Raw genomic sequence first — 24,947 nt, 5'->3', positions numbered from 1 at the left:
ATATAAGGCGGATGTGCTGAAAGTCTGGTTAAGCCCAATATCTTGCCGTCGCACTCTTCATCATGTCCGACAGCTCGCGCGGTGGCTCATTGGTTATGCTTCTCAGCAGCTGATCCGGAAGTCGCGGGTTAGATCCCGACCGTGTCGGTCGCATTGCGATGGAGGCGGAATGCTAGAGGCCTGTCTACTGGGCGATCTCAGAGCGTGTTAAACAGCACGTGGTGGTCGAAATTTCTGGAGCCCTTCACTACGACGTCCCTCATAGCGCGAGTTGCTTTCGGACGTTAATTCCCCAGGGACCACAAACCAAACCATAATGCCCGAAAGAAGACAAGTGGTGTCCGGTCATGGTACAAGTACGCACATAAAACTGCGCCTTCGACTTCCAGCTGTGAGCATCGCTCTTCACTTACGAGCCACCAAGGACACGTGGAAGACGGAAAAGAAGAATGACCCGAGATATTCGTTCCAGTGTTGTTGTTGTTGTTGGGAAAAAACACAACAATTTCGATTTGCTCCTGCACACATCCGCAGTTTTGCAGGCAGACCATGACGAGCCACTTTTTCTGCAAGAGTTGTAGCCACACTTTTTTTCTATTCCCAGGACATTTCCACCTGGTCCGGTTAATCTCCTTGGCACCAAGGAAGTAGCATCTCCCTCAGCCTTGAACGTTCTCCTACCATCGTTCGTCATCCGGTCACCGCCTGCGGTGAAAGGAGCGTGCACGCCTACTTCCGGGAGCTGTGTTCTTCCAGGTGGCCCCTGATCGTCGAGCTGCGGTCGTCGAGCTCAGGCGTTGTTGGCCAGCCATTTCCCCAGTGACCACAACGATGATTTCTTGTCTTATTTTGCCGACCGGAGTGCATCGAAAGACATGCTGTAATTGAGAAGAACGGTTTCGGCTCCTCGCTATGGTATCTCCTCAGAAGAGCGCAGTGTTGTAATGCATGTTTGTGAACGTTGTTTTGCAAGGAGCCTACCTTGCACCTTAGATTATTAGACCACAAAGCCTAGTGGAACCGTATGAGCATGGAGATTTGTAAGATACACTTACCGTTCGCGTTCAAATAAATTTGCTGGGTGCTTAAATTTGTGGCGCTGAACTTCAGACACAACGACAACAGTGCGAAATGCTGATGCATATAGCCTCCAATATTTTCCATCCCTGGGAATCTACTGAAAAGCGGTGATTCAACCAAAATCAAACCTACCTGGGCTACTTCCGGGCGAAGTGTGAGGAGATCAGGAGTGGTATTCACTACGCGCCCATCGACGCGTAGTGCTTGCTCGCGCGTACTTGAATCTCTCTGCCGCGAGCCGTTTGTTTGTCTGCGAAGCGAACGCCTCATCACGGCCAGCGGCAGAACTAAAGGTGCTGCGATGACTCAGGCAATAAACGAGGTTTCAGGTGCTTTCCAATGCAAGCTCCTCTTCGTGGCGAGTGCCTCATTTATTGCAGCACACGTACTTTTGCCGCTTCTGGGCGCTCACAGCCTTGACGACCGTCACCCGTGCGACGAGACGATCGCGGGCGCACTGTGTCGGCTGTGTGGCGGCGAAGCCGAGACGATTTAACATGCCGTGATGCGGTGCTTAAGCCTCAAAACATCGCTCCCAGATGAAGGGTGTTCAATTTTCGCACGCCGGACGACCTTCCTGGCATAGCGCGCGTGTCGCCAACAGAGCCCACTTTGCGCAGGCGGCGAAAGTAGGTTCTCCTAGTTGTGGGGTTATATGCACAAGCAGTAGAAACTTCTGAGTTTTTCGTAGAGAATAGTCTTGTGTTTAGCGTACCTTTTATAGTTTAGTGTTTTGTTTATGGCAGGGGCGCCGAATTGATGCCCACCCGATACAAAGGATCCAGTCAATAAATTATAATCATCATCAAAATGTTGACGGTTGGCATCTATTGATCTAGGCTCCGATGACCAGGCATGAAAAGTATAGAGGCTATGTGCGTCACGCACTGCCGCTCATCCATCTATAAAGTCGAGGGTCGATACCGCGGTCAAGCCGCAGTATGACACGGAAATTTTTATAAATAATAATATAGTAATTCCGACGAGGGTGGCGTTAATGCAACACATGCTATCTTTCAAGACTGCCGCAGGAGGAGACAGCGTTCAGATGAACCAGCGGGGAGCGCGCCACAGTTCTCGTTGCCCTCCTCGCCCTTTTCCTACTGGCACTTCTGTGCCGCTGTACGGCGTCGACAATGGTCCCTAATTAAGGAGAGAGTTATAGGGCTGCGCATTCCCATTATTTCCTCACCCCTACCAGCCTGTGCTGCCTTCAAACTTAAGAATCTCAATTATGCCGACGGCGTGGCAACCGGAAACGGGGCATTAATAGCTTTTGCTAAAAATTATCCAATGCGAAAATTTTCCTTGAGCAAAGCGGTCGCGCCACCACAATTGCATAATAATTACCATTTACAAAACACCTTACGCTCAATCCTCCGTTTATACTTTGTCTCCGAGTGTGCAATGAACCTCGTAGCGACTGTTCGCCGACCGTACGAAATTTCACTGTTATTGCTGGGCGGTTTGCCTCTGGGAGACAACCGCTACAAATGCAAGGCCATCGATAAAACTTATCATTTGATGTCTACCTGTGATGGCCTTTTACTCTCGATCATTACGACACTGGTGGTATTAGTGGTAACCCCCAATTATGGCGACCCGTACAGGCAGCGCTGAGAGGCAACTGTCCAGCTTATGCCTGTGTAATGATTCGACTACCAATGATATAAAGCTCACGCTCATGAGACAGTCCCACACGCGTGGTCATTACGAATTACCATTTGGAACTTCACATATTCTTGCGCCGAGCACGGCGAACATTATGAAGGATATGGCATCTTTAGACTTGACGCGGTGCCAGAGTGGATAAGCCATTCTGGTCATGAGCAGGATTTCTCGGGAACAAAAACAGCCTTCACTGGCCTATTTTTCTGAAAAATACAATTGTTAGCTTCCTGCTGCCCTCAAGTTATGCAGAACACCAGCCTGCTCCGCTAAAAGCAGAACAGGCTTAATTCAATTACAATTTAGAGGATCAGACTCTGGTGCTCCGCGATTCTCTACTCTCTGTAGCCGCCGGATATTTATGCTTTATCGCCGGCCTCCTCAGCGCGGTAGGCACGCAAAAAAAAGGATCAGTGTCACCGCGTCTTGTCTCCTCTGCAGCGGCCGTAACGTTTCGCTCTCGATTCTCTCCCGCGTGTGTCTATAGTGACGCATCTCGCGCCCCTATAACTTAGTGACTCGGACGTTGAAAATACGCGATGGAAGACGAAACGAACGCGGCAGCGTCCAGAAATGAACGTCGGCTCCAGAACCTCAGTCAACTTTCACAGCCGATGCTCCAGCCGCCAGCAAAGTAATGGAAGACATTTCAAACGTGCAGGTGCGGCTGCCGCCATTTTGGCCGAAGAACCCCGCAGTGAAGTTTACGCAGGTCTAAGCCCTCTTCGGTCTGCGATGCATCCAATCGCAACGCGTCATGAACCTCCACGTCGTCTCAGCAATTTCCTCAGGGGTGGGTCATGAATTCGACGACGTCATGAGAGCCACGTCAGCCGGCCACGCCGAACGACCATTTCAAGGCCACGGTGCTGATGCGCAAAACATTGTCAGAGAGAAGACCCCTGTAGCAACTCCTTAAAGCGTCCATGAAAAGGGTGTTTGAGGTTGGCTATAAAATGCTCGCATTATGTAGAGTGCAGGTTAACGAGCATTCATGCCGCATACAACGCCTCAAAAGGGAATCGATTATTTATAAATACAATATTTAGATATCCTGCTTCCGCGCCTAGCGGGCACCAGCGGTGCTGGACTTTGGCCCAAATCCGAGCTCGTTTGGTGCGCATCCGCGCTTGTTATGTCATGCAGCGCTCGTTACATCAGCAACGGACTGCTAGCATTTATTCATGCGTGTCGGCTGCCGGCGGAGGCGGCGAGTGCGAGGGGCCGGCGGGACAGCGCCGACAATTAAGCGTGCAAAAAAAACGACAGGAGAGGGAAGGCAAGAAAACGCGGAAATTCACATTTTGGCTACATATAACTCAGATTCAATAAAACTCATCTAAAAAATTCTTTTTTGAAGAATATTTGTGAAATGGCGTCCTTTAGCCTCCTAGGCACACCGCATCTTTGAAGCGATCCCCTTCCACAGCCCCTTTATCGCTGACGAACCTTGCAATGGCCTATCTTCGCAGCTATTACATCAGATGCGACACCTGCTCGGCAACGCGGAGAACCCACTCCTGCGTGAGCTAGTACTGTAATGCTTGCTTCAGACACTTATCGTAGTGTTGGCAGCTGCAGACGATTTGCCTCTGGACAAACTGGCAGAACTCGCGGACCGCGTTAACGACTACTCCAGCACAAGTTCCGCGGTGTCTTCCGCTATACTGACATCTAACCTCGAGGCCCGGTACTTTCGGCACGAAGAGAAAATTGACCGTCTGATGGACTCCTTGGCAGCAATGCAGACTTCCACGCATCGCAACTCTCTACCAGGTCGTAATGGCTCACGCTCACGATTCTGTCCCCGCTTAAGACCCAGCTCGGATAGCTACTACTGGTATCACACCAAGTTTGGAGACAGCGCTGTTAAATGTCTGCAGCACTTTCGCTGGCCGGGAAACACGCCAGCGAGTCAATAATGGCGCACGTGACTCAACAGACACGGCAAGCCGCCTCTTATACGTCACCGACAGGAGCGCAGGACATCGCTTTTTTACTGGACACAGGTGCCGATGTCAGTGTCATTCCTGCCTCCCGCCTCGACCGACAACGTTGCCCTGAGGGCTGCGCCTTTCAGACTGTGATTACATCCACAATCTCGACTTGTGGCCAACGTTAGCTCACCCTTGACTTGGGCATGCACCGTACATTTCGGTGGATATTTATCGCCGCCGACGTGCGCTTCGCCACACTAGGTGCGGACTTTCTTGCCCACTACGGTTTGAACGGGAACACGCTGCCGTCAGTTTGTGGACAGTAATACTAGCTTGTACTTATAAATTATCGTCTCTCCTGTGTCGGTCTCACTGCAAGCAGCTCTCTATTATCAAACCTTTCTGTTTGTCTCGATGTTCTATCAATTTCCGGAACTTACCCAACCCAGCAACCTCGAATTCCCATGGCGACACACTCTGACACACCACATCGTCACCACGGGACCTCTTGTGTCCTGTAAGACACGACGCCTTGCTGTAGACCGCCTTCCCACAGATCCCAGGCAATTTGCCCACATGCTGCAGTTAAGAAAAATCTGCCCTTCGTCAGCCAGATTGTCATCTGCACTGCACCTGGTGTCCAAGCCTCGCCCTGGAGACTGACGCCCTCGTGGAGACAACCGTGCGTTGAACGCCCACACGGTCTCTGACCGCGACCCGCTTACCCACATTCCCGACTTTGCGGGACCTCTTGCTGGAAGTACCATCTTTAGCAAGATTGACCTAGTCAAAGCATATCATCAAAATTCATTTGAACTAGCGGACATACCGACTGCTATCACCAACCCTTTCGGCCTTTTCGAGTACGTCCGCATGCCTTTTGGTTTACGAAATGCCGGCTAAACTTTTCAATGCTTCACAAATGAAGTCTCCCGTGGCCTCCACTTTGTTGTCACATATATTGATGATCCGCTCGTAGCCAGTTCTTTATCCGAGCAGCATGCTGATCATCTGCGGTAGCTGATTTCAAGACTACAGGAGCATGGCTATTCCATCAACAGAGGAAAATGTGTCTTTGGTGTTGCCACCGCCGAATATATCGGGCACCTTGTCACCCATGAGGGACTCCAGCCACTAGACAAAAAACTTCAAGCCTTGCGCGATATTCCGCTCCCAACATCGCTTCGCAAGCTCCATGAATTTCTCGGGCTCCTGAATTTTCACCGTCGCTTCCTGCATGATATAACCCGCATTATTCTTCCAATGACCGACATGCTAATGTCTTCAAAGGCCTCATTTGCTTCCTTGGACTGGGCACTTAAAGCATACGCTGCCTTCCAAGACGCCAAGAATGCCCTGGCCGACGCCACCCTCCTTGTGCACCCCGTAACCGACAAGCCCATGAAGCTAACTGACGCCTCCTCTCATGAATTTTGTGTCGTTCTGCAACACATCCAGCAGAATGTGTGGTGCCTACTCCGTTTCTTTTCTTCTCCAAGGTATCGCGTTCCACACGCTTACTAATAACAAGCCGCTGACATTCGCCTAACGTTGCATCCACAGCACCGAAACTCCCTGGCACATTCGGCGCCTGCATTTTGCCTCCGAATTCACGGCTGACCTCCGGTACATCGATGGACCCGTAAATGCGGCTCCCGATGCACTATCATGTGTCGATGCGCATTCTGCTGGTGCTGTGCACTTCAAGGTAGTCGCAGAAGCACACCATAACAACTTGCGTGCGACGCCCACATTTCTGTCGTTTTCTTGAATGCCACTACCGTTCTTCTCGGGTGCGATCGTCTGCGAGATGTCAAACGGCGGAGCCCGTCAGTTTGGACCGTCCTCGCACCGCCGTCAAGTTTTTTTACAAGCTACACGACTCGAGCCAACCCGGTGTTTGTCCAGCTCAGCGCCTCATCACTTCCTGCTTTGGATGGCCCGGCATCACCGCTGACGTCCGCCTTGGGGTTTGGGCCGTATTGGTGGGCACCGGAAACCGAACACCTGTGGAACTTTAACGTGTGTTGACATTGCACCGCTCACGGACACGTTTGCGTTTCTCCTCGATAGAAATGTGGCCTCCATGGTCGGCTTCAGGTCGGGGTACAAGGCGCGAGATGGAGAGACCGGAGTGCAGCGTAAGGTAGAGAATAGATAATATTGAAGCGGAGAGCAGAACTTTAAAGCGCTGACATTAGGAGAGCAATTATGACCAAAACCGGCGTTATTCATTGCTTGGAGCCAAGTTGTAACAAGTTGCAAAGCTCGGAACCCGCCCTGAAGGTAAATATTGGCAGCTACTCTGCAACTAATTCCAGTCAATTAAAAAACATTGATATAAATGAATACACAAATTTAAAGTTGAATGCTCATTGTTGCGATTGAATCTCGTTCGACAGCAGAATTCGGTGACCACTTCGGCGCATCAACTGTAGTGATCACTTCATATTTTTTCTGAACCCACAAGGTGACGTGCTAAAGCAGGCTTCTATCCAAATCTGTAATTCAGGAACATCTTCTACTCAATCTATTATCCAAATACCTGTTATTCCTAATGGAATTGGCCCAAATTTTCCAAACCCCCACCCAACCGCCGATTTCTAGGTCACTTTTGAGACCAATCTCAACCGCAACTGGCAGTGGTGGCTGCTCTAGACGAGCTGTCTGTAGCCCACTCCCATAATTTTCTGAATCAAGGAATTTTACTTTGTATATAATACATTTACTTCTCCTCCTTGTACATGTTTGGTATTGCTGCATAGCTTACTTCTGTTGCGATATATTTAGGAGTGACAGCCTGACTTTAGGCTGGAACACGGCGTTAAAAAGCATACAACGACCTAGTTTGTAATACGTGAAGGAGAGCGTGTTAGCAAGTCTGACAATACGGGTTCTGGAGGCGCTTTTATACCCAACGAAGGGCAATGGTCGTGCCCTCCGCGTCTCACGCGCTCTTTCCCCAAATGTCCCGGCAAACTACACCCCCAGTGCAGTCTCAGTCAGCACAGCTTCGGTTCAGTCATTTAGAAAGAGTTAAGCGCCACTATGGCGTCCACAAACGCATAGGTGCCGATCAGGGCCACTGCATCCCGAGGCGCCCCAAGAAGCGACTACACAAACAGCCGCTCAATTGCTGCGGCCTGGTCCTAGTACGTCTCCACGGGCTCTTGACGGAAGACTTGAGGCACTCTAGTGGTCAGCCAGGAGGCCAGCCAGAACAGGGTAGCTGCCTATATGGTCACGAGACACATACCGCAGCAGCTCCGTCGCAATGCCCCTTCTTTTGGCAACGAGAATCTTGGCCTTCGTGCGCTTGCCCCAGCCTCTCGCCGCCGCCATGTCGTCGAGCTGGATGCACTAGGCAACCCACGAGACGCTGCCATCGAATTTGGGCAAATCCAGATCCCCCGGTAGGTACTGCGGCGAGGACGCTCCCGCACAGAGCAGACCATGGGCGGCTGCGACCCAAGGCCCAACGATGGCAGCGTTGGAGACGGCGACAGCGGCGATGCTAGAAACGCCGCTTGTAATGCGCTCAGGTCAGGGTCCACTAGGAGACAGGCTTTGCTCCGGAGAGCTGCCAGCTACCCAGCATGGGCAGCCAGCTCGGTCTCCCAAGCATCCAGCCGCTGAAAGACTAGAACCAGGAGGCAGTCACAACCGGCGTCCAGGTGCTGGGGACGACCAAACCCCTCCGAGCGTCTAGGCACAGCGGCGCAGGCCGCTGCGCCCTCGGCGTCAACGGCTGGTGGTGGACGCCGTCGTCCACCACGCCGGGTGCTTGGCCCTAGGAGTGGGTTAGCGGCATGTCTCACTGCTGCCACCAAATATGTTACGGTGTGGGTCGGCACCCGAAGAACAGTGAAACCCGCTTCTTCGGCGCCAAACCGCACAACAGAACAACGAGACCAGCCGTGTTAGCTCAGTGGTTAGGGCGCTCGGCTACTGATCCGGAGGTCACGGGTTCGAACCCGACCGCGGCGGCCACGTTTCAATGGAGGCGAAACGCTAAGGCGCCTGTGTGTTGTGCTATGTCCGTACAGGTTAAAGAACCCCAAGTAGTCGGAATTCTTCTGGAGCCCTTCATAACGGCTCCTCTTTCTTCCCTTCTTCCTTTCACTGTCTCATTTACCCCTTCTCTCACGGCGCTGCTCAGGTGTCCGACGATATGTGAGAGAGATACTGCGCCATTTCTTTTTCCAAGAAACCAATTTTCATTTCATTTTTTTTCGACCGCCGTCCACCGTCGTCCTTTTGCTCGTTCGTTCGAACACGCGCTCACGCCCTTGTCTTCGTGCCTCTTCGGCGGCGGCAGGGCCTCTTCTTCTTTTCCCGTTACACAATCTGCCTTTCCAAAGTATGCGTGGGCCTTGTGTGCAAAAGCTGATCGAGAAGCCCAATGCACAACTCTCTTTAGACTTTGAATACAAGTTCATTGTGATCACAGGTATCAGTCGACTCACGTGAGTTTGCTTTATATTAAACCGTACTGTGACAATGCCGGATGTTTATAATTATCCAGGCACTAATGAGGATTAGGTTTATTAGCGCTGGAAGTACTGCTTCTGAGAAGTGGTCGAGCTTTTTGCCGAACTGCTGTGATAAGCAAGCAATAGTGATGCAGGCCTCCCGGACTACTTGTGACCGTAAGTCCCTACCGAAGCCTGGATTGAATGCTCCGGAATAATTCTGTGCCACCTTCGACTTGCTGCTGTTGAGCCAAGCGAGCAGCTCGTCAACTACAGCACCCATCTCGCTGCTGTCGACAAGGCTGAGTGGGTCCTCCAGATGGGCCAGCAGGACGGCACCCAGCTGGCGCCATTTCTTTGTGTCCTGGCTCGCAAGCTGAGGTAGCAATTGCCCGAGGCCCACCACTAGTGCCAGCTTTCAGCAGAAGGGGCTGTCAGGAGCCATGCGTGCCCTGCGGCGTAACGTCGTGGCAAAACTTTCGCCTCACTATTTCGTTACAACAGCCGCACTTATCTCCTTAAATCAGTAGCGAAATGTTGCTTTTTGCGGGGCAACTGGCATATTATCTTTAATCTAAAACTAGTCTTTTCAGCATTCAGGTCATGAAAAATCTCCCTAGATTTACATTTACTACAGCTTTTCAATGTGCGTAATGATTCCCATTTTCGCCGCTGGCGAGAGATAGCGCTTAACAACAGAACTATCATCGCTTTCTATCCAACTGTCTTTACCAGTACTGAGTTTCTGCTCCTCGTACGCACTACTAGATTCGCTGGGGAGATTTACTAGGAAAATTTAAAGCTAATTTACATGCGCTTTGTGCAAAACTGGATAATTTTGGGCCATTAACCCCGCGCTAAAGCACACGGAAAGGAGAGTATTAGCATATAAAAAAAACTACTAGGCTTTATTGGGCGGCAACATACATAACCTGGCAACCCGAGAAAAAACGCACGAGGCAATAAAGCGATGCGACCGAAATGTTTTGCCTGTAAAACGGTGGCTCCGATGCCAGGACTTGCATTTCCTTCGCTCCTAGCAGTTACATAGCATTGCTTTCAAAACGTGAACCTCCAGGTGTAACCTGGGACGCTTCTAAATTTAACAGTTACCTTTTTAGCTGTTCAGGATGCGTTTCCAGAGTCATCGAGTACCAGTGAGTATCTCGCAGCACAGTGTACTGCAGTGTAATGACATGATGCCCGAATTTTCTCCCGAAAATGTTGCCTTCAAAATCGTGTTCTGGGCTTTACACTTGAAGTTGTTTGCCCTTTTTCGATTTTAACCGAGTGCAAAGTTGTAAACAGTGCCGCTTAGTGTTTTTTGAAGCGAGATTTGGTGAAAGGTGAGTGCCTTGCACACAGTATGCCGCTTTCTTTCTGTTTAGCATCACAATTTAGATATCTGCTACTTTTGACTCTCTAAAGTTTGGGGCTGGAAGTTCGCTTTTGTACATTTTAAATAAGGTGCACTGCTTTCGGGAGTATTTTCTTTTGTTCAGCTGTGTATCCTACCTGATGGGAGATAGCTTCGTTCACATACTTCTTGCTGACTAATATCTTATGTTATATTTTGTTATTCTCTCAATGTGGTTTCGTGATGCGTATATGGCCATGTGCTACCTGAGGTGTGTGTCTCTTAGTCAGCCTCCTTCTGACATCTACCCTCTAGTGGATGCATAAAAACCTTGAATATTCCTCGAATGTTTTTGCGTTTGTAAAGAAAATAACACTTTTTGTTCCATATATTCCGATATATCTCCAGTCAGGCATTTTCTTGCTAACTCTTCCACACTCCTCCCGACGAAGCCGGACCACCCCAGAATGAAAAATACAAGAGAATTTATTTACGTTATTTACAAATTTGAGCCAACTTTGCTGCCACCAGGATGCGGCCTCTCGTGTCGGCATCCAACACCCGTCTGTCCCGTTCTTTTCAGTCGTCTCTCCTCTCTTTCGGGTCCTCCTTTCCAGCTCTCTCTCTCTCTCGTCCTTGCTTCCCCGCTGCTCCCTTCGGTCGGCTCCTTGTGAAGGCATCTTCACTGTTTCCCGGAATCCGACGGCCCTAACAGAGGTGCCGCCGCTCCGAGGCGCAGACCTTGCTCTTCTCCGGCGTATTTCGCAGGGGCCAGCATCTCGCCCCGGCCGTCAACCGCGTACCCGGCGCCAACTGCTGCCACCTCATGCAGTGCACGCGGCCGTTCCTTGGGCGCGCCTAATGGCCCGCGCGTACACACACACCCACGATGCCCCCGAACAGCTGTTCGGGGGAGCGGGAGGGTGTGTGTACTCCTTTGCCGCTTAGCGGCAAGCACACACATACAAACACGCATACGTTCGTATGCGTTAAGGCCATGTGCCCGACATCTACAATAATAAATTGTTCTCTTTACCCTCTAATAGCGTGAACAGCACTGCGAAGAGCAGTAGATATTTGATAGTTCCTGTAAACCTGCATCCAAGCTATCTAAGCGTTTGAGGCTCAATTCGCGCAATGGTGGTTTGCCGCTTTAAGTTTCCAGGACCGCGCTTTAATCTCGCATTGTCAGTGCAAAAATTTGCAGAACGATTTTCTGCGCAGTTAATTTCCTGCATGTTAATGAATGTACAGCACGAGAGCGTATTGCACTTTAGCAGGAGGCGTGATCACCAGCGGCGATAGCATATATCACTCTCGTCCAGTGGTGAGCAAGCTGATGTGTTCGCGCCACCAAGGATTCGAAGCCTCGTCGTGGCAATATTTCTTTATCTCTGGAGGTTGGTCAGGCTCACCCTCATTCAAAATCTTCGTTATTTCTCGCTATTTCTCGCATCATCTGACAAACTTCAGGGGCTTCAGCACGCACCAGCATTTTACAAGTTATGAGCCCAATAGTGCCTTAGCGCTAGAAATAATCCCTCACATTTCACCTCTCGTCGGGGCAGGACATTGTCACCAGTGGCAATAACAGCGCTTTACGCGTGGCCTTAAACTCCGAAGCAGCGCCGCCGTTGTACGTGCAACCATGTGAATACGACAGTTTTAGTTCCGGCGCAGAGAACCACGAACAAATGACATCGACATCAAGTGTAAAGAAAGCCTCACGCAAGGCTACATATTGCAAGGCCCACAATATGGCGATTGCTGTACGAGGAACTTTGTGCGACCAGAGGCCGGCGTTGTCAGTGTTGTCATATTGCGTCGACACTGTTGGCACCCAAATCAAGCTTGATTCTGATAACATCTAAGCTCTGCCATCGTTCACTATCAGGCCATTGTCGCAATTGGGAACAAAGAAAATATAATTTGCATACATATAAAATATAATGTGTCCCCACGCTCCGCTTAGAGCATTCCGTCTCGTTCCTTTCTGTCCGTAATTAATAACTGCTATTATCTGATAGTCATTATTGTATCACTTTTTTAGGTTTACATGAGATTAGCTGCGTGCGTTACATGTGTCTTGTACTGCTACCAAACATGGAAGAGTTGCGTCTAGGATGCGGTGCTTATGAACAAAATTAACTAAGCGAGGCAACTAAATGACTTCAAGGGCAGAAGCGCGCATCGTGCAAAGGATAGATTGGAAGTAAGTATGTTTAGTCCTGAATTATATGTTCGACCATGCGAACATTTTCTTACCTGGAGACTGCAAAAAAATTCAAAATTCTTGAGGGTTACGTGAACTGGATTGCTGTGATGCTCAGAGAGCACAATATTTTCATGGCACCTTCGTTATTGACGTCTTCTGAAGACGCGGTTAATCTTATTGACCGAATTCTGAGTTCCGAAGACTTCCTTTATCACAGTATTTTGAACATTTTGAAAGCTATGTGCGCCTCTTACTGAATTCGCGCAGCTCGTGCTTCCTCACTAGATGCTGCGTAATCAGACGAATCAAAGCTTCTTCCTCGACTGTGTAACGTTCAACATCTTAATTTCATTCTCTTTTCCTCTCGGGCAGACGCACTGCATATTCATGGGGTAATACTGGGGTGGTGTCTGTTACGTAATACGCCGGAAATCTCACAACCTAAATTAATGGTGAGTGTTTAAACAGCCACACCGTGACAACTAATAAAATCGGCCAGGAGTTTACTAGAAGCTTCACTAATTACAGATAATGCTCAAATGCAGGTTACGAGCCGAGAACGCAACGCTGACGAGGAAAGGTGTAAAGAGTTGGTTTATTGCCGTGAATAGGCACGATAATTAAATGCTTGCGAATCTAGACCTAAGTTCGCTAACCATATCGGTGTTTATAACTGAAAGACTGTCAATCGTGCTCGCGTTTCTAGTGGATAGCAGTGCTCTAGGTTTGATACGCAGGAAAAGGAAGATAGCCTCTCACCATCGAATGTCGTGCCGCCGGAGCAGCTGAGTCGGTTGCACATTTTTCCGATTAATTCTTGGCGCGGCCATTCTCGTTGTTGCATGTAACGCGGCAGGCATTACGGTTGCCCCTCATTGCAGATTCTGCATGAAAGCATAAGCGGACAGGGTGGGAAACGACGTGCTTTTTTCAGAGGCTACATGAGACTCGAAACCTAATCTGGCGGCAGCGACTCTCCAGCATTAATGACTGTGTTTTAAAGCAGCTAAGATCAGCACACGAAGTACTGGTAACAGCATGCGTTGCTGTGTTTCATATATAAAAGGAAGAAGCGGATGACTCCAACTCAAGAGCATGGATGAAGCCCCAGCTCACGTTGCCTTTGCTAAACACGCATGCAATAATTTGCGTTTTCATTCGAATTAACGTATAAATATTTATACACGTGTGCCTCTGGTGAGAGTTCCTACCTTGACATACACGCCTTTGATAGCGCTGTAATATCCTCGCGGCTGCACCTGGGCCGCCCTGCATAGACGCCGCACATGACGGGTCCTCATGGAAGCCAGGGACGACGGAACGCGGTCGTTTAGCGCACAGGAGGAGGCAGTCCAGCTGGAGCTGATAGGGCGCCTTCACCGGAACTGAGCGTTGCCATGAAAGCGCGACGTCAAACCTCTTCAGAAATCCGCACCTGGCTCCTGGAGACACCCTAATCAAGTCTCGAATACTAAGTAGCGACATCTCTTGATCACGTCAGTCTTCTGTCAGCGTGTTTTTTTCTCTCAAGCGCAGACGCTTGGCACGCGGTGGCGCTTCGTCATCTTCCTTTCTTCATTGAGAAAGGTGGGAGTGAAAGAAGAAAAAGAAAAAGTGGTGGCATAGTAGAGGGTTATCGAATAATTAAAACCAACTGGGATCTTTAACGTGCACTGACATCGCACTGCAAACGGGCGCCTTTGGGTTTCCCCTCCATTGAAACACTGCCCCGCGCTCGGGTTCGATCCCGGGTAGTCCGGATCAGTAAGGCTGCGAAAATTTTTTTTTGAGGAAAGATATGGACGCTGTAACTGTCTCACATCTCGGTCGACAGCTAACCACATGGCAAGAGAAACGATTAAGGATAGAAAGAATAAAAATGGCTGCGGGGCCATCATTCCTAGAAGTGGTTATTAAAATGATAATAATATTAAAGCAAACAGATCTTTTGCTAGCCCTGGCATCTTCCATCGACACTGAAGCACCTGACCTGGGGCAGCGAAAAGAAAAGATAGCAGGCAGATCGAAGAAATGAAATGAAAGAAGTGAGGGAACTGGAGAGGGTGGGGGAGAGGTAGTCTAGACAAAAACAGTATACACAATAATAATTATGTACAGGTTGCGCGCGTTATTAGTTCATGATGAAGCAATTTGAAAGGACGAAATACTGTCCAAAGCAAAGGCTTGACCTCACCCTTTGGGCGACCAAGGGGTACTACGGACACAGAGAACACTCTACAAAGAGCGATCAACACAATTTATCCACACGCGAGGATGGCAGGCATGAGATGCGCACCGGTAACATCAAAATTTATACACATTAGACCTAAAACACCCAGCAGACGCGCTGCTCCATCCTCAATATTGAGATCAATGGAAGCCATTACAAAAAGTGCAGGAGCGTATCGTCAACACTAAGCAAACTCAAACACACGGCCAGGAGTGTATCGACACTCATAACAGCTTTGGCTCAGATGTGATGCAGAACAGCCTAACGTACTCATACGCACTGTCTACAAAGCTGCACTGGGCCTCCCTGACTGCACTGGCACAGAGCGTCTGGAGAGTCTGGGTATCTACAATTCACACGATGAACACGCCGCGGCTGTCTTGATCGCGCAGAGAGACTCAACTCGACAACCTAAGGTAGAGATTTACTACATAGTCTTCACTACCCCTTGGCACCCCAATTCTGCGGGGAGGACACGCATCAAACACGCGGACAGGACTGGGAACGCATACACGTGGACCCAATACCCAAGAACATACACCTCATGCTTAACGCCGGCCGCAGACGAGCGAGAGCGGTGGCACTCGGACGGTTACGCAACGACCCAAACACTTACTGCACAGACGCACCTCGCTACCCAGTAAGGCTGGGAGCTTTTGCTGCGGTCGTCACTAGAGGGGATCAAGCAATCATGTCGGCTACGATCCGCACCAAGAGCACGGCTGTGGCCGAAGTGGCAGCCATAGCATTAGCCACACGAGCGGCAGTGGGCAAGAGGCAATCTGCACGTGTTCTCACGGATTCGCAAGAAGCTTCCCGACTGTTTCTCAGGGGCGCCCTCCCTCGGAGCGTCCTAGGCATACTAGGAACCAACCTAGATCACATCATCACATGGTGCACCGCTCAGGAAGATGTACAGGGAAAGGAACGAGCGGAACGCCTGGCTCGAGGACTAATTTGCCGAGCCGCGGACACATCGACCCGGGAGAAATACCTCACACCTTCGCTGCCGCAAGATATCATCTACAGCAAAGACGCTGCAGGCAGACAATGGCGCCACCCCACTCTAAACTCAAACGCTGGCAATTAAGGGACTGGAGATGCCTACAAATCAACAAATATCCCACCATACACACAGTCAGGAAAGTACACCCGTCCCTATACGATGACTCCTGTCTTTGGTGCGGCGACACACCAACACTCAAACTTATCACTAGGCATTGCAAACAAAGACCAACAGAGGGAAACTCACCTCTCGTCCCACGCAACGAATTTTAAAGGTCATGGGAGGTGCGACTCGCCTGGAAGGACCTGGGAAGCCAACAGGCAACCTTGGACCAAACCGAACGACGCGCTAGAGCCAGTGGGGCCCTAAAATAGTTGCTTCACCCGCAAGAACCTCATTCTGCTATTTCAAAAAAACGGTTATTCCTCCTCCTCCTCCTTTGCATGTGAACACGACCGACACGCAAATAAAAGCACGAATAAGGAGTCCACTCACATGAAGAAGCCAGTTTTACAGCATTCGTTTCCTTAAAATCAGCGGAACATTTAGCGTTGCCGATGCAATCTCTAATGAATCCAATGAACGATGGTGGCCTATTACAATAAAAATAGAAAATTGGTTTTGCAGGAAAGTAAAACGAGCAGTAACAGTCACGTATCTCGGTGGGCAGCCGAACCGCGCCATATGGGATGGGATGAAGGAGGGAGTGAAAGAAGAAAGCAAGAAAGAGGTGCCAAATTGTAGGTCTCTGGAAAAATTCAAGCCAACTGGGGATATTGAAAAAAATTAATAATAATAATTGGTTTTTGGGGAAAGAAAATGGCGCAATATCTGTCTCATATATCTTTGGACACCTGAACCGCGCCGTAAGGGAAGGGATAAAGGAGGGAGTGAAAGAAGAAAGGAAGAATAGGTGCCGTAGTGGAGGGCTCCAGAATAATTTCGACCACCTGGGGATCTTTAAGTGCACTGACATCGCACAGCACACGGGCGCCTTAGCGTTTTTCCTCCATAAAAACGCAGCCGCAGCGGTCGGGTTCGAACCCGGGAACTCCGGATCAGTAGTCGAGCGCCCTAACCACTGAGCCACCGCGGCGGGGCTTGAAAAAAAATGAAAATTGATTTTTGGAACTAAATCGTGCAGTATCTGTCTCGCATCTCGGCGGACACCAGAAACGCGCTATAATTATAATGGGATTTAGGGGAAAGGAAATGGCGCAGTATCTTCCTCATATATCGTTGGACACCTGAACCGCGCCGTAACGGAAGGGATAAAGGAGGGCATGAAAGAATAAAGCAAGAAAGCGCCGTAGTGGAGGGCTTCGGAATAATTTCGACCACCTGTGGATCTTTAACGTGCACTGACATCGCGCAGCAAACGGGCGCCTTAGCGCTTTTCGTCCATAAAAACGCAGTCGCGGTCAGGTTCGAACCCGGGAATTCCGGATAAGTAGTTGAGCGCCCTATCCACTGGGCTGATACGCGCTCTAGGGGTAGGGATAAAGGAGGGGGGAAAGAAAAAGGATGGAAGACGTGATTTTTAACGTGCACTGACATCGGACAGCACACGGGCGCATTTTGCCTTTCGCCTCCATCGAAACGCTGCCGCCGCGACGGGGTTTGTACCCTGAAACTCCAGCTCAGTAGACGACCGCCTTAACCACTAAGTCACCGCGGCGGGTCTTACTCCATTGCAGAAAGAAAAATGAGATTGTTTTTTGATTAATGGAATGATGCATTATGTTGCACTGATCACATTGGACACCCGCACTGCACCTTTTGAGAAGGGATAAAGGATTGAGTGAAAAAAATAATGTGGATTAGCTTAGCTAATCCAAGACATACAAAGCGAAAGCATTGGCGTTGGCGTTCAGAATGTTCTAGACGGCGATGACTTTGTGCAAATGAAAGGCCCATAAAGGGCTGCTTGGATATGCAGACGCCTCATTCATGCTTTGATACATGTGGCGGTGGTGAGAGAAAGATGTGGCCTGGAATTCATTAGCGCTGACAGCGTTTTGGCTGACATGCGGCACTGCAGCAATAGCCAGCGTTCGTGCATTTGTTAATCTCTAGCAATCAGCAATTAACTGTGCCACCTCCCAGGGTGGCAAGGAGGGCGTGCTGCCTATCCAGTGTGCGGAACGCAATCAAAGCAGGCGTTTGCAGTTGGGCAACAACGCCACGTACATTAAAGCGAGATTGAGGTCTCCATTGACCCACGGATCGGGTTGTGCGCCTTTCCTTTCGTGAAAATGAACGGCATTTGCAAAGCTGAAAACGTCATTGAACTCTGTGAATGCCATCGGCTCACTTGTTTTTTTGGATTTTGAGGAAGAGAAATGGCACAGTAACCGTCTCACATATCGCTGTGGACACCCGCGATAAAGGAGGGAGTAAAAAGAATGAGAAATCTAAAATTTGAAAGTTGGATTTTGAGGAAAGGCACGTGGAACACCTGACTAGGGAGCGAGAGAGGGAGAAATATCCGCCATGTGACGTCATATGCCTCGTCGGAGCACCTCCACAGTGAAATCGCAAGTTCGCGACCAGTAAAGCTTTGGCTTTAAAAATTGGCTGTGGTTTAGCTCTGGTTAACCCTAGTTGTATTGCGAAAGCTTCGTATCCTCGCACGCCGTCTCCGCAGCGTATCATTCTGACGCTCTTGAGAACTGAAACCTGTCTCTCCCACAATTGAAGAGTCGATCCGGGACGTGGCACGACTTTTCTAGCCGCATCTTCGTTACGGCGCTTCTCGAGTTCTGCGGCGCGTTGTTCTGACGTCTCTTGAGCACGTTCTTCCTCGCTTCGTTTTGTCGTTGTTGAGTCTCTTTCGCGCTCTCCATAACGAATACGATACGCTGAGGCGAAACTAACGTTTTAGGGTATCGACCCTACTTTCTTTGCCGTTTTCATCACAAAGAGACGCGAGCGCCATCTCTAGCGTTTTGACAGTGCCATGTCAGTTTTCTTTGGTTTCTCCAACGTTATCTAAAAACGTTGCTCAACGTTTTTAGATAAGAGCAGCCGGGCAGAGAGCGCACCCAAAACGGTTGCTGCCTGGGCGATGGCGCTGCGGTCGCTTTGGGATGGGCGCGTCACCTGCTACTTCCGGCTTGAGAAGCGTCAGCAGACGGTGTGTCGCGTGCGTACAGAAACGCATATAATGAATACAAACGTAATTTTCGCCTTCGTCTCTTTTGTATTAATGAAACAAGATGGCTTAGTAGCATTTATAACTATAACATTATCCGGGCGCGTTGAAGACGCATGGGGAAACAGCTTATTGCATTCGTATTAGATAGATACGCATTCAAGAAGTAAAGCTACCGTCCTCCCAGAATCGACCACTTTATTTATAGAAATTGCCTCAATAATAATAATAATAATAATAATAATAATAATAATAATAATAATAATAATAATAATAATAATAATAATAATAATAATAATAATAATAATAATAATAATAATAATAATAATAATAATAATAATAATAATAACAACAATAATAATAATAATAATAATAATAATAATAATAATATTATTAATAATAATAATAATAATAATAATAATTGTTTTTTGGGGGGAAAGGAAATGGCGCAGTATCTGTCTCAAATATCGTTGGACACCTGAACCGCGCCGTAAGGGGTGGGATAAGAGAGGGAGTGAACGAAGAAAGGAAGAATTAGGTGCCGTAGTGGAGGGCTCCGGAATAATTTCGACCACCTGGGGATCTTTAACGTGCACTCACATCGCACAGCACACGGGCGCCTTAGCGTTTTTCCTCCATAAAAACGCAGCCGCCGCGGTCGGGTTCGAACCCGGGAACTGCGGATCAGTAGTCGAGCGCCCTAACCACTGAGCCACCGCGGCGGGTCCTCAACCACCAGGACGATCATATTTTCATCACGACTCATAAAAACAAGAAAAGTGGCTGAAGAGGAAATTAAAAGTGCGTATGCCGCAAGCAAAAAGAAGGAAGAAGGATTTGTTGTCTTTTCAAGCTTTTGCCATGTTTTATTTCCAGACACTCAACTTTTACTGATCTAATCAATAGAGGGAAAATTAGTCTTCTTTGCACAACCACATATTACTCACCGGAGAAACCGAAACTACGCAGGGGTGAGCGGCACGTCGTGTTTCTTTGATTTTGCCGCGTGGAACCACGGAAAGAAGGGCTTTAAGTTTCACCCGAGATCTATAGCCAAAAGCTTAACCCTGAGCATCTTGGCCTCTCGCACCGCAGGCGTAGACGGCACGCAAACTTTGCATACGTGGACGAGCGCGACTTGAAGCAGCCGCACCAGGCGCACAGAATTCAAGGCAGCGAGCCAGCGTAGACCAGTTATGGAGCACTCTCCACGTGACCAAGCGCAGCCAGTGGGCGTGCGGCGGCGAAAGTAATACCAAGAAAACTAACATGGTACTACCAAAAACCCTACAAACGGCACTCGCGTCTCTTTGTTTGAGATGAAAGCGGCAACGGAAGTGGGGCCGATTCCCGGGGGCAAGTTTTCCAACTGCTCGTATCTAAAAATGGTGGGTAAAGCATATATATATATATACCCCACGAGACGACACCTCCTCTGCCTCTACCCTAGCGGAGCACATCTGGTGGTGCGAGCGGCGACTGCAGCGGCGTCGACGGCGGCACAATCTGTTGTAGCGCGGCTGCGGCGATGCTAGGAAACTGCGGCTCAAGGTTGTTCGTCAGCCACCGCATACGGCATACGGCTGCCGACATACGGCATACGGTATACCAGCGCCAAACCTATTTTTAAATATTATTTTTGAAAAAAGAGGAGGCGCTGGGAATACGGCGCAACGAGCCGAAATGGCTCGCTAGCTGGTGTATTCAAGCTTTCGTTTAAAAGCAAAGGAAGAAAGAGGTGCCGTAGTTGAGGGCTCCGGAATAATGTCGAACCTCTGGGGAAGTTTAACGTGCACTGAAATCATAGAGCACACGGGCAAAAATTAATATTAATAACAATAATTGGTTTGGGGGGAACGGAAATGGCGCATTATCTGTCTCATATATCGTTGGATACCTGAACCGCACCGTAAGGGAAGGATAAAGGAGGGAGTGAAAGAAGAAAGGAATTAAAAGATGCCGCAGTGGAGGGCTCCGGAATAATTTCGGATGTTTGCCTTGCACTGCCAACGCACACCACACGTGCGCGTTCTCCGTTTCGCCTCCATCTAAAGGCTGCCGCCGCGGTTGGGTTCGAACCCGGGTACCCCGGCTCAGCAGACGAGCGCATAACCAACAGAGCAACTGCGGCGAGTACGATATTGTTACCGTGCCATGATTCTGCCGCAACGTTTCACACTCCAACGTGAGCAGCGCACATTTTACTGCCCCGTAGATCAAAGCGCGATTGAGATTGTCTACTGAACCAGGGAGGCAGTTATGCGCCCTTGATTTCCTTTTCTTTCGTGACTGTCGCGGAGGATTTACTTCCACCTGCATATTTTGTGGCATAAAGAGGTGCCGTATTGGTGGGCTCCGAGAAGCGAACACCTGTGGAACCTTAACGTGTAATGACATTGCGCAGTTCACGGGCACCGTTTGAGCTTCCCCTCCATCGAAATGTGGCCTCCATGGTAGGCTTCAGGTCGGGGTACGCGGCGCGAGATAGAGAGACCGCAGGGCAGCGTAAGGCAGCGAGCAGATAATAGTGATGTCGACTCGTCGCCGCTATCTTCTTGGACATCAAAGGGGCCTACGATAATGCAATTCATGACGCCATCCTTGATGCCCTTGACGACATCAGCGTTGGAGGCCGGATGTACTCGTGGATTGTGAGCTAACTCAACTGCCGGTCCGTTTACATGTCTACGCCTGATGGAGAGACTACCCGTAATCACGTTTGCCGTGGAGTTCCTCAGGGAGGAGCTCTCAGCTCAACCCTATTTAACGTGGCATTGATTGGACTGGTGAGTGAACTTCCCAGTCACATTCACATCAGCGCCTATACTGATGATATCTGCATCTGTGCTTCGGGTTCGTCACGTCAGCAAATGCGTGCGTGATTACAACTTGCCGCGTCATCTACTTCAAGGTACCTACGACGTCAGGGTTTGCATTTTGCAGCTGAAAAATGTGCTGTGGTCGCATGCATGTGCAAGTCTGTCTGCCGCTAACCTGAATTACTTCAAATGGATGAAACACCATATGTCTCCCATTACAGATTTTTGGGCATTATCATTGACCGCGATCTGTCATGGTCGATGCATATAAATATGCTAATGAAAAGACACTCTTTTTTGTTGTGTCCTTCGCTTCGTAGCAGGCATTAAATGGGGACAAACGGAGAGCTACTTGCTAAGACTTTACGATGCTTTCTCTATAGGCTACATTCGTTGCAGCCTTCCTGTACCCTCTACCATGAATATTTCCTGCGTGCGGACATTAGAGAGTGTTCAAGCACAGGCGCCCAAGATATGCCTCGGATTACTACGTTGTGTTTAGAACAAAGGCCCGATTGAGGAATCTCATGCGTTCCCAATATCGATCTACTTGTCACACGAACCACTTCGTGCATATTTACGAGTGCTTACACGGCACCGCTTTCACCCGCTGACGGAGATTTTTGGTGAGCGACCGGACAGCAGTTTTGCACGTGCACTGCGCTTCCATCGATCTGAATTGCCATTAGACTTCGCCCTGCCGCATCATTCCTTGCAGTCACCATGGGTAATGACTCAGCCTTCAGTATTTCTGCATGTCCCTGGCATAACCCAAAAATCTGCGATGCCGGTTAGAGGACTGATCCAACTTGCCCTTGCTTAGTTCTGCTTAGAATACCAAACCTCTGCGCGTGTACACGGATGGATCTGCGTCACCAAATGCACACACAGAAGCTTTCGCAACCCCTCTTAGCAGACGACCCGCAGATTGATTTTTGGACACAAGTCTAGGTCAACCGCTGATGAGTTTGCGGGCCTTCGGGAAAAAATTCGCCACATCTTCAGAGAACCGCCTCTACAGTGATGTATTTTTACTGACTGTGATCCTGGGCTACAAATTTTGGGAGGCTTCCTACGCCACACCACCTACCAAGCTCTGGCTCTTCATATAATTAGTCTCCTCTCATTTTCTCAGAAAAAAGGCCACCTTATAGTGTTTCAGTGGATCCCTGGACAATGCGGACTCGATGAAAATGAGACCACCGACGCTGAAGCAAGGAGCGCCTTCAGCAGTGGCCTGCGTACAGCTGTGCAATTCTCTAGACTGGAGACCACTTGTCTCCTTTCGGAATCAATGAGGAGTGCGACGGCTAGGTACTGGGCCCTGCCAGACACTCAACACATACGCCTTAAACGGCTAGATCCGGCGATGACCTGTCCTTTTTCTCTCAGATTACAACGCCCTATTGAATGCGTAATCCATAGATTGTATAAACGTCGCCTTCAAGCGCAAATACTAGCACTTAATAGGACAAGCGCACTCCCCGGATGTGCCACAGGTGGCGAGCAAGAGACTACAGAAGATATTTTAGTGGTGTGTCCAGCATATACACGTGGAAGACTCATGCTTGCATCTGTTTTGACGTCTATGGACACAATGCCTCTCTCGGAGGATTTCATCCTCGGTGCTTGACGAGATAGTTTGAAAACTGCACAGGCAACGCGAGCGCTCTCACGCTTTTTAAGCATCACGGACCGTGCCTCTAGTTTGTGATGATAGAAAGTGTGCCTTTTTCTTTTGTTATTTTATTTCTTATGTATTTTTTCATCAGCCTCCTCCCATCATCACCACCCCCATCGTGACCCTTTTTTTCGCCTCTTTCCGTTCCCCAGTGCTGAGTAGCAGGTCAGATATTTTTCAGGCCAACCTGCCTGCCTTTCAAGTCAATAAACCCTCTCTTTCACTCTCGATCGAGGAGAAACGTAAAATGACCCGCCGCAGTGGCTCAGTGGTTAGTCCGCTTGGCTGTTGATCCGGAGTTCCCGGAATCGAACCCGACCGCGGTGGCAGAGTTCAGATGGAGGCGAAATGCAAAGGCTCCCGTGGGCTGTGCGATATCGGTGCACGTTTAAGATCCCCAGGTGGTCGAAATGATTGCGGAGCCCTCCACTACGGCATCTCTTCCTTTTTCTTGCACTCCCTCCTTTATCCCTTTCTTTACGGCGCGGTTCAGGTGTCTGCGATATGTGACACAGTTCTACGCGATTTCCTTTCCCCGAAAACCAATTTTCCAATTCACAAAATCTTTTAATTCCTCCAACATGAAATATCACGCGCACAACCTGGACACACTTCTTATTGTGTAAATAGTTTGTATCTATTACTTCTCCTATCCTCTCTTCTTGCTCCCTCGCCTCTTTTCATTTCTCCATTCTGCCTGCTATGCTGTATTTCTGCTGCCCTAGCTCAGGTGCTTCAGTATCGATGGCTGGTGTCGGGGCAAGCAAAAATCTTTTACGCGTTGCATATTGCAATCACTCAGTTCAGCCCTTGGGCGCGGCCGGGCAGCCACCATTGACCTTTAGCGCAACCACGTGACGTGACGTCACGACAGCCGGAGGAAAAGCTGGGCCCCAACTCGCGCGGTCGCGCGCGGCCGCATGCACCACCTGACTCCCGCTCCTCCCGCTAGGGGCGCTGCGCTGGCGCGTGATGTCACGGAGGAAAAGCTGGGCCCCAACTCGCGCAGTCGCGCGCGGCCGCAGCCACCACCTGACTCCCGCTCCTCCCGCTAGGGGCGCTGCGCCGGCGCGTGACGTCACGGAGGAAAAGCTGGGCCCCAACTGGCGCGGTCTCGCGCGGCCGCAGCCACCACCTGACTCCCGCTCCTCCCGTTAGGGTCGCTGCGCTATGATTGACGTCACGGCATATGTATAAAAGAGCTGCGCTCCTTCGCCGGGACAGTCTTATACCGCTGTCACACGGGCATTTCGAGGGCCCTCTATACGATAGTCTATCGACTCAAAGGCGATCGAGCGCTGCTACACGGGCAGTTTCAATGGCGATCG

At 49.6% G+C, this 24,947-nt stretch overlaps 1 long non-coding RNA gene across 1 annotated transcript; it reads right to left on the bottom strand.

Annotated features, from left to right (window-relative positions):
- Nucleotides 1-663: 663 nt before the first annotated feature.
- On the bottom strand, nt 664-14,058 carry LOC144104313 (uncharacterized). The gene is made up of 3 exons (XR_013308496.1): nt 13,941-14,058; nt 13,489-13,613; nt 664-878 (listed from the first exon to the last, which is right to left on the bottom strand). It is a non-coding gene; the product is annotated as an uncharacterized LOC144104313 (long non-coding RNA).
- Nucleotides 14,059-24,947: the final 10,889 nt, after the last annotated feature.

This window comes from Amblyomma americanum, chromosome 1 (genome assembly GCF_052857255.1).
Source record: "Amblyomma americanum isolate KBUSLIRL-KWMA chromosome 1, ASM5285725v1, whole genome shotgun sequence".
NCBI classification, from domain to species: domain Eukaryota; kingdom Metazoa; phylum Arthropoda; class Arachnida; order Ixodida; family Ixodidae; genus Amblyomma; species Amblyomma americanum.
Note: the sequence above shows the minus strand (reverse complement) of the source record. Positions and strands in the feature narration are given on the sequence as shown.